Source organism: Ailuropoda melanoleuca, chromosome 15 (assembly GCF_002007445.2).
Source record: "Ailuropoda melanoleuca isolate Jingjing chromosome 15, ASM200744v2, whole genome shotgun sequence".
Lineage (NCBI taxonomy): Eukaryota > Metazoa > Chordata > Mammalia > Carnivora > Ursidae > Ailuropoda > Ailuropoda melanoleuca.
The window spans coordinates 88,928,212-88,937,706 of NC_048232.1; the positions used below are offsets into that span (position 1 = coordinate 88,928,212).

At 53.4% G+C, this 9,495-nt stretch overlaps 1 long non-coding RNA gene across 1 annotated transcript in view; it reads left to right on the forward strand.

Moving 5' to 3' along the window:
• Nucleotides 1-3,797, forward strand: part of LOC117796432 — a 10,024-nt gene extending 6,227 nt beyond the window's left edge. Inside the window, exons 2-3 of the long non-coding RNA XR_004620950.1 lie at nucleotides 1,260-1,369; nucleotides 3,700-3,797. This is a non-coding gene — a long non-coding RNA (uncharacterized LOC117796432). The remainder of the gene's footprint in view (nucleotides 1-1,259; nucleotides 1,370-3,699) is intronic.
• The last annotated feature ends 5,698 nt before the right edge of the window (nucleotides 3,798-9,495 follow it).

A 9,495-nucleotide genomic window follows, 5' to 3' on the forward strand; every position in this document is an offset into this window, starting at 1 on the left:
TGTGTGTGTGTCTGTGTGTGTGTGTCTGTGTGTGTGTCTGTGTATTTGTCTGTGTGTGTATCTGTGTGTGTGTGTGTGTCTGTGTGTGTGTCTGTGTCTGTCTGTGTGTGTGTGATCCTGTGTGTGTGTCTCTGTGTGTGTGTGTCTGTGTGTGTGTGTCTGTGTGTGATCCTGTGTGTGTGTGTGTGTGTGTGTGTGTGTGTGTAAGGACACCGGTCATGCTGGAGGAGCTGTCCGCTTGGCTCCAGTGTGACCTCATCTCAACTACCTTGCATCTGCAACAACCTTCTTTCCAAATAAGGTCACATTCTGAGGTGCTGGGGGTTAGGACTCCCACCCGGAAATTTGGGGAGGATGCAGTTCAACCCCATCGTCATGATCACGGGCAGGAGACCCAGCTGGAGACCCCTCAGTGGGGCAGGAAGGGGGGGCGAGGCTGTGCTCAAGGTGAGTTTTGGGGTGCGCTGACTGCTGGTCCCCTCCCAGGGCCGTGTTGATCGTGGCCTCCCTGGGACCGGGAGCTGCCCGAGAGATGGCATGGGGACGGATGTCCTAGGGGACCACGCCCGCCCCCCCCTGCATTGGCCTGCAGGGGGTGCCCTTGAAGAGGTCACACGCTGCTTCTGTCCTTTTTAATATATAATAATGCTTTTTGTTATTAAAAATGTGTCTGTTAAAATCCACAAAGGAACAGATCTTCCTGGATTCTGGTCAAATAATTACAATATCCGTAGATTAAGTTACAGACGAGATGCAAGTTAATTTGTACCTTCCCCCCACCTTCCAGTGACTCCTACTCAGCCTTTTCACAGGTAACATCGCCTCTTTCACACGGTTTCTAGCAGTGATAATCTGGTAGGTATTTAACTTTTGAAACGGAGACAAGCAAGATCTACACCCAGATATTTTGGAGCTGGGGGGACGGCCACCCAGCAGCACACGTGTGGACAATTCTCGATCACTGACCACTTTGCGGTTAGAGTTGGTGCCGAAAAGGTGACCCCAGAATCATAGAGGATTTCCGGCAATGGGCCAGCAGCTCCTGGTTAAGGTATTCCAGGGCCGATCTGCTCTCAGTCCTGGAAAGCCCACCTTATTTATTAGACCTGCCCAGGTTTTAAAAATTGTGTTAAAATACACAGGACATAAATTTACCTTTTAAGCCGTTTTTAAGTGTGTAGTGCAGTAGCATTCAGCACATTCACACGGTTGTGCGACCATCACCACCATCCGTCTCCAGGACTCTTTTCATCTTGCAGAACTGAATGTCCACGTCCATCGGACGCTCCTTCCCCGTCCCCTTCCCCAGCCTCTGACAGCCACCATCCACCGTCCTTCTCCGCGGATCTGCCTCCTCTAGGAGCCTCCTGTAAGTGGAATCATACGGGATTTGTCTTTTGTTTGGCTTCTTTCCCTGAGAACAGTGTCCTCAAGGTTCATGCACGTTGTAGCCAAGGTCACAGTTTCCTTCTTTTTAAGGCTGGGTAATGTTCCACGTGTGTGGAGACCACGTTTTGTTTATCCGTTTTTGCTGTCCGTGGACACGTGCGTGGCTTCCACCTCTTGGCTCTTGTGACTTGTGCTGTTGCAGACGTGCTGTAGCTGTTTCCTTTCCAAACTCTGGACTGATCAGTTGTGGGGGCGCCCTCCCCGGAGACAGGCTCGGCCAGACCGTCAAATGTAGGCAGGGCAAGCAGAAGCAAGGCCTGGCCTGGGGGCAGGGGCAGAGCACAGAGAGGAGAGGAACAGGGTGACGGGCCTTCCCCTGTTGCTGCCGGGATGAGGGAGGCCAGGCACAGGGAGCACCGAGTGCGGGGTCGGCATGGGGGGCCCAGGCAGCTCGAGGGGCACGAGCGGAGCCCATGTGCTGGTCCCAGAGGAAGTGGGAATGGTGGGCAACGGGGATTCTTACCAACGGCTTCCTTAGACACAGAGAGGAGACAGGGAGGGGGGGACGGTGGTGCTGGGGGTGGCTTTCTCGGATATCAGAAGGGTCACAGGTTCGAGTGTCCCAGCAGGAGCGTCAGTGTTCCCATGTTGCGAGTTTGCTCTTTGGGGACGGGCTTTGGCAGAGCTGGAGCCCGCATCACACCCTTGGAAACAGCCCACCCTGAGGATCTCCCCCCGAGGACGCGGCTCTTGGACCTCGCTGCCGCCCTCCTCTTCAGAACCGGCCTTGCGCCGACGCCTGCTGCTCGTGGGCCTCAACTAAGCTCATGTCCCCTCCGGACTCCCTGTGTCCAGGATTGCTCCGTCCTGAGCAGCTGCTTAGCCTAGCCAGCCCGGAGGCCTGCCACCACGCTCGTGCTCCGGGGCCTGAGCGGGGCACCCAGGCAGCGACAGAAGCAGAAAGGCCCGGGACAGGGATGGGCAGAAACTGAGTCCTGTCTGCAACCGGTCAGGGGTGAGGGTGGGAGGCATCATGTGGCCTCGGGGCAGGGTCTGGGGGCTGGTGGCATAGTGTCCTGAGCTGGACCCCTGTCCTGCTTTCTTCTCCTGGGCAGGGAACTCTGTGGCCCTGGGCCATGGGGATGCCCTTGAAGCCATGTGCCCAGGAACAGGTGGAGATGCTCGCCCCTAACTCCACCAGGATGAGGAGCTGTTAAGACCTGGCCTGCAGTCAGGGTTGGGAGAGGGGGTCTGCCCCTGCAATCATGCTGTCAGCTCGCAAACCACCCGTCAGCCCCAGCTGGGCACTCGCTGCTCTCTCATCATCCCTGCAGCTCTGGTTGACCCCCTGTTCCTGTAAATCTTGCTGGTCGGGCTGCGGTTCCAGCACCAGCTGCATTAGCTCCCCCTGGGAACTTTAAAAAAGCAGCGTCAGCCCCGAGACAGACCTGCCGACTCTGAGTCGGCTCTGGGACAGGATCCCCATTATCTGTCAGCACGTTTGTGTTTGAGAAGGACCAGGCGGTGCCGCAGCACAGAGTGACCTGGAGAGAGTGCGCAGGTGTGATCACCGGTCTGCGAATCCCCTTGACATGCCCCCCTTCGAGAGGGGGAGCTGGATTCCCTTGTCTCTGAATGTGGGCCAGCTGGTGACTCAGTTTCCCACAAACAGAACGAGATAGAAGCCAGGGTGTGTGACCTTGGAGAGTAGGTCATGGAGCGCTGGCGCTGGGAGCCCAGCTGCGCTGTCATGAGAGGCAGTCCCGGGGGGGGGGGCGTGTGGATAAGGTGAAGGCGTCCCTCCAGCGGCCTCAGAACCAGATCCCCAGCCCCAGCGGGGCCCTCGGGTGACAGCGGCCCCCAGGAGACCCTGAGCCGGAACCACCGGCCAAGCCGCCCTGAATTCCTTACCCTCAGACACGGTGAGATGATCCGTGTCTGTGGCGGTGTTAAGCTGCTGAGGTTTGGGGTGGGGGCGCCTGGGTGGCACAGTCGTTGAGCGTCTGCCTTCGGCTCAGGGCGTGATCCCGGCGTTGTGGAATCCAGCCCCACATCGGGCTCCTCCTCTATGAGCCTGCTTCTTCCTCTCCCACTCCCCCTGCTTGTGTTCCCTCTCTCGCTGGCTGTCTCTATCTCTGTTGAATAAATAAATAAAATCTTAAAAAAAAAAAAGGGTTTGGGGTAATTGTGCAGCAGGAGACCACAGAGGGCTGGGGGGAGGTTAGGGACCTGGGGGGAGGTTAGGGACCTGGGTAAAGATCGGCTCTTCCCCCGACCACATGTGGGTGATAACGATTCCTTTACCCCCAGGAATCAAGTGCGGTGAGGTATTCGAAGGATGCTCTTTGGATGAAGTCTTCTCTGCAGGTCTTTCCCCCCTTCTCTGCATGCAGTGGCGGTGGGGGGAGGGGGGCTGATCTTTCTTAGCGCACTGGACAGTGTGGCCAGGATCCGTGGGTCCGCCCCAGAGTCAGTTGTGCATTCTGTGTGAGAGGCCCTGAGAGGGGCAGGCCCTGAGACCCTCCCCCGTGGTCCCGCCCGTCCTCTGCCTCTGGTGCGATGATGCCGGGAGGCTGGTCTGCGTGAGTGAGCGGTGATCTCTGCACAAACCTTGCGATCAGTAGTAATAAACAGAGGGAATAAATAGCTGGAGTTCTGCAGGCTAGTGGACAGCACTCCTTCTCCTCCTCTTGGGTTTGGAAGCAACTAAGAAATGAAGCTAAGAAGACAGACACACGAGACTGGAGGCCAGCTTGTTGCTGACAAAGCTGAGAGGGGACGTGGCTCTGAGTCCACGTGGGCCTGTGAGCACGTGCCCTAAACGGGAGGGTCGTTGCACCCAGCTCCGGGCACAGACGGGCGACTACAGCCCACTGTCCTGGGGATGGAGCCCACCCTGCAGGTTCCCCAGCCGTGCAGTGTGGACCAGGACGCCCTGCGGACAATCTGACCTGAACGTGGGAGGACCCCAGGGTCCAGCTGAGGGGCTCCTTGGCTTTAAGTCACCTGCTGGCTAAGTCACTCCCAGAGTGTGAGGGAAGGGAGAGAAGTGGGAGTCTCGCTCTGGGCGAAGCCCTCACTCAAAGGCCAGTGTGAAGGGCCCACTAGCTGCCCCTGGTGGCCAGGACTGCTGGGTGTCCCACAGAACCCACCCTCCCCTTCTTCCAAGAGGTGGGAAGACAGCAGGCTCTGGGCAGCCTGACTGGACTACATTTCCCAGCACCTTTTGCAAGAGGGTGGTCATGTGACTAAGTTCAGCCAGGGGACCATGAGCAACAGTGAGGAGTGGGTGCATCAGGGTGGCCTGGGCCACAGACAGCTGGCTGGGCCTCCCCTTCTCCCTTCCATCTCACTGGGGGCCGTCTGTGACCTCGGTCCCTGAATCCGTGGAGCCTGGAGCAGCCTGGGGTGGTCTTCTCAGCTGTCCCTGTGCAGGGGCCAGCCTGCCCTGTGCACACACTTCGACACCGTCATGGCCTTTTCTGCTTCTCTCTGTAAAGTCAAGCATATACACGGTAAGCATCGTAGCCGGGATAGGAACTCCCGGGGCAAGAAACCCAAAGCGTACTCGCCATCCTGTCCTTCCGCAGCCACAGCGGATACACCTGCAATGATCCCCAGCCCTGCGTGCGGAACCACACGGTTTAAAACGAAGCTGAGACCATCCTTTACGTACTATCATGTGAGCTATAATGTTTTTGCCTCTCTTTTGGAAATGGCTTTATTTCTTCCCTACTTCTCAAAGTATTTTATGCTTATCAAAAAAGAACATAAAATATAGAAAAGTCTAAAGAAGAAAACAAGGCTCGAACACAACACCGATAGCTGTAAGGACCGGGTCTTGGTTGTGGTGTATCCTACTAGATACTTTTTCCAGGAATATATTACTGTTTTGGTAAGATGGGATAGATTAGAGAAGCAGAGAGAGAGAGAGAGAGGTATGATAGGGTATGATAGATAGATATAAGTAGATGGAGCGGGGATTTTTTTTTAAGATCTTAATTTTTCTTTAAGTAATCTCAATACTCAGTGTGGGGCTCGAACTCATGGCCCTGAGATCAAGAGTCATGTGCTCTTTGGACTGAGCCAGCCAGGCACCCTGGTGGGGAGTGTGGATTTTTTAAAGAAGAATTCTAAACAAGAATGGCGATACACTGTATTGTTTTATAAACAGATTTGAAAAATCCCGTACAATGTGTGCTGAGCGCTTCCGGCATGGTCATTTTTAGCTTGTACATAGTATCGCCTTGCATGAAGGATTCATAAAAATAAATATAATTAATCCTGTATTTAGAGGATTTTTAACTCATTATTATGAGTTGCTTTGATAAACTCTCTTGCACACAGACTTCCTGCATCACTGGCTTGTTTGCTCGGGTTAGATCCGCAGCGAAGGCTCTGATAAGTCAAAGGAGGTGCCCGTCTTCCTCGATGCTGGTGCCCGTCGCCCAAGTGGCTCTCAGGAAAGTCTGTGGGAGAAAACAACCCTCCCAGGTCCCAGTGACAGCACCTGTCGGCCCACGCCACGCTGGTATTGGAGGTTGGATCTCTCAAGATCGTGGTCAATCCACGCACGTGATGCGTCTTGTTTTGTTTTACCCTATAATTATTTGACTCATAGTGGCTGAACATATTTTCAAGTATTCAAATCCTACCCCCCCTTTTTCTTTCTGTTGGAGCTTTCCTTGTTATACCTGATTTGTAGGATTTCTTCAAATGTTAACAGAAGCTCTGCTTTGTCTACCAGTTCATTTGCTTTTTAACTTTTGTTAATGAACTTTATGTCCCTTATGTTGTCATTGTCATAGAGTCAAATCACGGATCTGCCGCTCTGTAGGTCTGCCCCAAGAGACAAGTGCAGAAAAGCGTTCTGCACCCAGTGATTACAAAAATATAATTGCTTCATAGATTATGGAAGTAAATATTGCCTTACAGATTAAGCTTTTAAAAACATTTTAGATCTGAAATTCATCTGGGATCTATTTGGGGTATGTGTAAAAGACAGATCTGTCTCACATGGCTAACCAATTAAACTAATTGTATTGATTGAAAAAATCCCCCTTTTCCTTGGATCTGAAACATCACCTTTATCATAGTTCCCATCCTCATCTTTTCTCTTTTATTCTGTGTCTTTTGTGTCCTGATGCTAATACCGTACTCTTAATTACCGTAGCTTTGTAATAGGCTTTAATATCTGTAGTGGATATAATTCTGTGATTAATACATCTGTGTCCACTTGAGCTCTGCCTTTCTCCCTAAAGTCTGTTGTTTGTAGAAATAAAAAACTGCCTTCTGACTTAATTTCATGTGCTCCCCATTCCGTTCCTCTGTCTTCCACACAATGTCTCGCCCCAGTCTGCCTCGCCTGAGAAACTCCTGCTCACGCACCGGTTCTCATTTCAACCCTGAGCCCTAGTCCACGCGGGGCCCCTGCAGTCCCGCTCTCCATGGCACCCGGCGGGTTTCTTGCAAGCCACTTACACACCTCATCATTACATACGTCTGTGTGCAGTACCTTCTAAACATAAGCCAACCAGACACGAAGCTCCATGAGGCAGAAACCCGATCCAGTGCAATTTACCCAGCGTCTACACTAGCGGAGCTTTCAGGAAGTGCTTGGAATAAACGAGGGACTTCTGACAGCCTCTGCATGACACTGAGAGCCCGAGGCTGGGGGCTCTCATCACATCCCTGTTTCTGTACCGTCTAAATCTCCTTTCCGAGCCATCCTTTCGCTTCAGCTGTTCCCTGTGTTGGGGTCCCCTCACCACCCTCTTCCCGGTGGACGCTTACTTATCTTTCCAGGTCAAGACCGCTTGCAGCCTCTCTGATGGAACCTCCCGGGGTTGGACTCGCTTGATGAACTGTGAGGGCCTTTGGATGAACACCCCTCCCACCAGGGATCCTCGGGGGGCTGTCTGAGCTGGTCGAACTGGAAAAGGCATAAAATGAACTTCCCTCCAACAAAATAAAGTGGAAAATCTATCCAATCAATGCAAACACCACGGGGCCTTTCTAATTCAGAGTTGACTATCACTGCTTCCTTTATTGGTGCTTTTTCCTTCTGGCTGAGGCTCCAAAGTATTTTGCACCTAAAAAAAAAAAAAAACCAACTTGAATTTGCTCTTCTTTGGGATCAATATATGATTTAGTTCTCTTGTCACAAATATATACCCAAATCAAATAACTTGATTGGTACTTAATTTTCTACTCCCGATTTGTCTTAGCCCTGCTGTCACCAGACCGGATCTGTTTGCAGTCGGCGTGCTTCTTAGAATAAAGATTTCAAGCTGCTCATTATGGCCGCCGACCTGCCAAATCCCCGGCCGCGGAGTTCGTCCCCCCACTTCCGTACTGAACAGGCTCAGTGCCCGGGCTGGGGGGCTCCGTTCCCACCTTAGACAGGCTTGGCTCCCGCGATGCACCATTGGTGGCACTAAGAGGTGAGCAAGAGAAGGGAGCGTGACACCCTGTCCTGGCGCCCGTGCCCTTTGTGGTTTGGCGAGTCCTCCAGGGCACCCATCCGTCTCTAGACACCAGCTGGCCTCAGGTGCTTCCTGACCCTCCAGCTTCTGTCCATCTGGCCTGTCCTTCCTCCCAGACACCTTCCACTCTGATTTCTAGCACGGGACTCGGTCCCAGGCACCCTGGTCTCCTGGCAACACCCCTCACTGAGGGGCTCCGACATGGGGTCCTTCTGTCTGCCTCCGACCTGGAAGTCCCAAGGGCCCCAGATGAAATCCAGTCCAGCCACAGTCTGTTAGGGGTACAGAGTTTGTGCTCCTCTCAAACTCATACGTGGCAAGCAACCCCCAGAGCCATGGTGTTCAGTGGTGGGACTTTGGGGAGGGGAGCAGTCCTGAGAGTGGAGCCGTTGTGGGTGGGATGCCTTGTAAGGGAGCCCGTAAGCTGCTTCGCCCTCGCTGCCCGGTGAGGACACAGTGAGGTGTCTGTCTGTGAACCGGTGTGAGGGCTCTCAGCAGACACCAAATGTGCCCGTGCCTTGGTCTCGGACTTGCGGGCTCCCAGGACTCTGGGAAGTCAATGTCTGCTGTTATCAGCCACCGGTCTGGGCTGTTCTTCACAGCAGCTGCAACGGACTGAGACGCCTTCCCAGCTTCAGATGCCTCAGTGCCTCCCAAGTTACAGACCAAGCTCGGATGCGGCAGGTGAGGCTCCGGGGTCCGGCCCGGCCTCTCCCTCTGCTCTCTGAGCCCCGGCCTTGGCCTTGCGCACCTTGCCTGGTACCTAATTACGGAAGGGGGGGGAGGGAGGGAGGAAAAAGGGAACGATGGAGGGAGGGAGTTGATTGAAACTTTGCTCACAAATAGAAAGCAATTCTTAAATTACTGAAATCCTTTCTCGGGGGAAGAGGGTGTGGTGGAAACTGGTAATCCTTTGTTCTGGTAGTGGTGTAAATTGGTACGGTTTGCTCAGAAAACGATTTCGCAGCAAGTAACGAGAGCTGTAAAAATGTTCACACCCTGTGGAAATAATCTAAAATGTGGAAACATTCTTTTCTGGGGGAAAAAAAAAAGATGTTCCCAAAAGCATTATTACGGTAGCAGGACATTCTCCATCCAAACGAGGACTCTGAGTTTGGCGGCTTATAGATGGGTGGGCTTATAACCTTCCAGAATAAAAGAAAGTCACCTAAGTATGCTCTTTTATGTTTATGAGATATTTAACAATTTAAGGAGTTCAAAATGTTTTTATCTGAATTTCTTACATCTGAGGGATAGTTAATAAATTGTGGCCATAGCACTGGGCCCTCCTATCTGCTTCTGATCCACTTCCCACAAACATCCAGAGCAAAAATGTGACCAGATCTCGGCTCAGCACGGCTGTGTGAAGCCCCTGGAGGCCCCCCCCCCGGGCATGCTGCCTCTCCCTGCCCACTGTGGGGCTGCCCACCTTCCCCAGGGCTCTGAACTCACTGCACACCCGCTGGCCCAGGCTTGCTCACGCCAATCGTGCCAGCCTGGGGCTGCTGTCTGTGCCCCCAGGGGATCCCTGGAAGGGCACGGCCTCCTCCTGGCCTCGGGGTCCAGCATCCCCTCCTCTTCCAGGGACCCACCCTGCCCACCAACCCCTGCGGCACCTCCT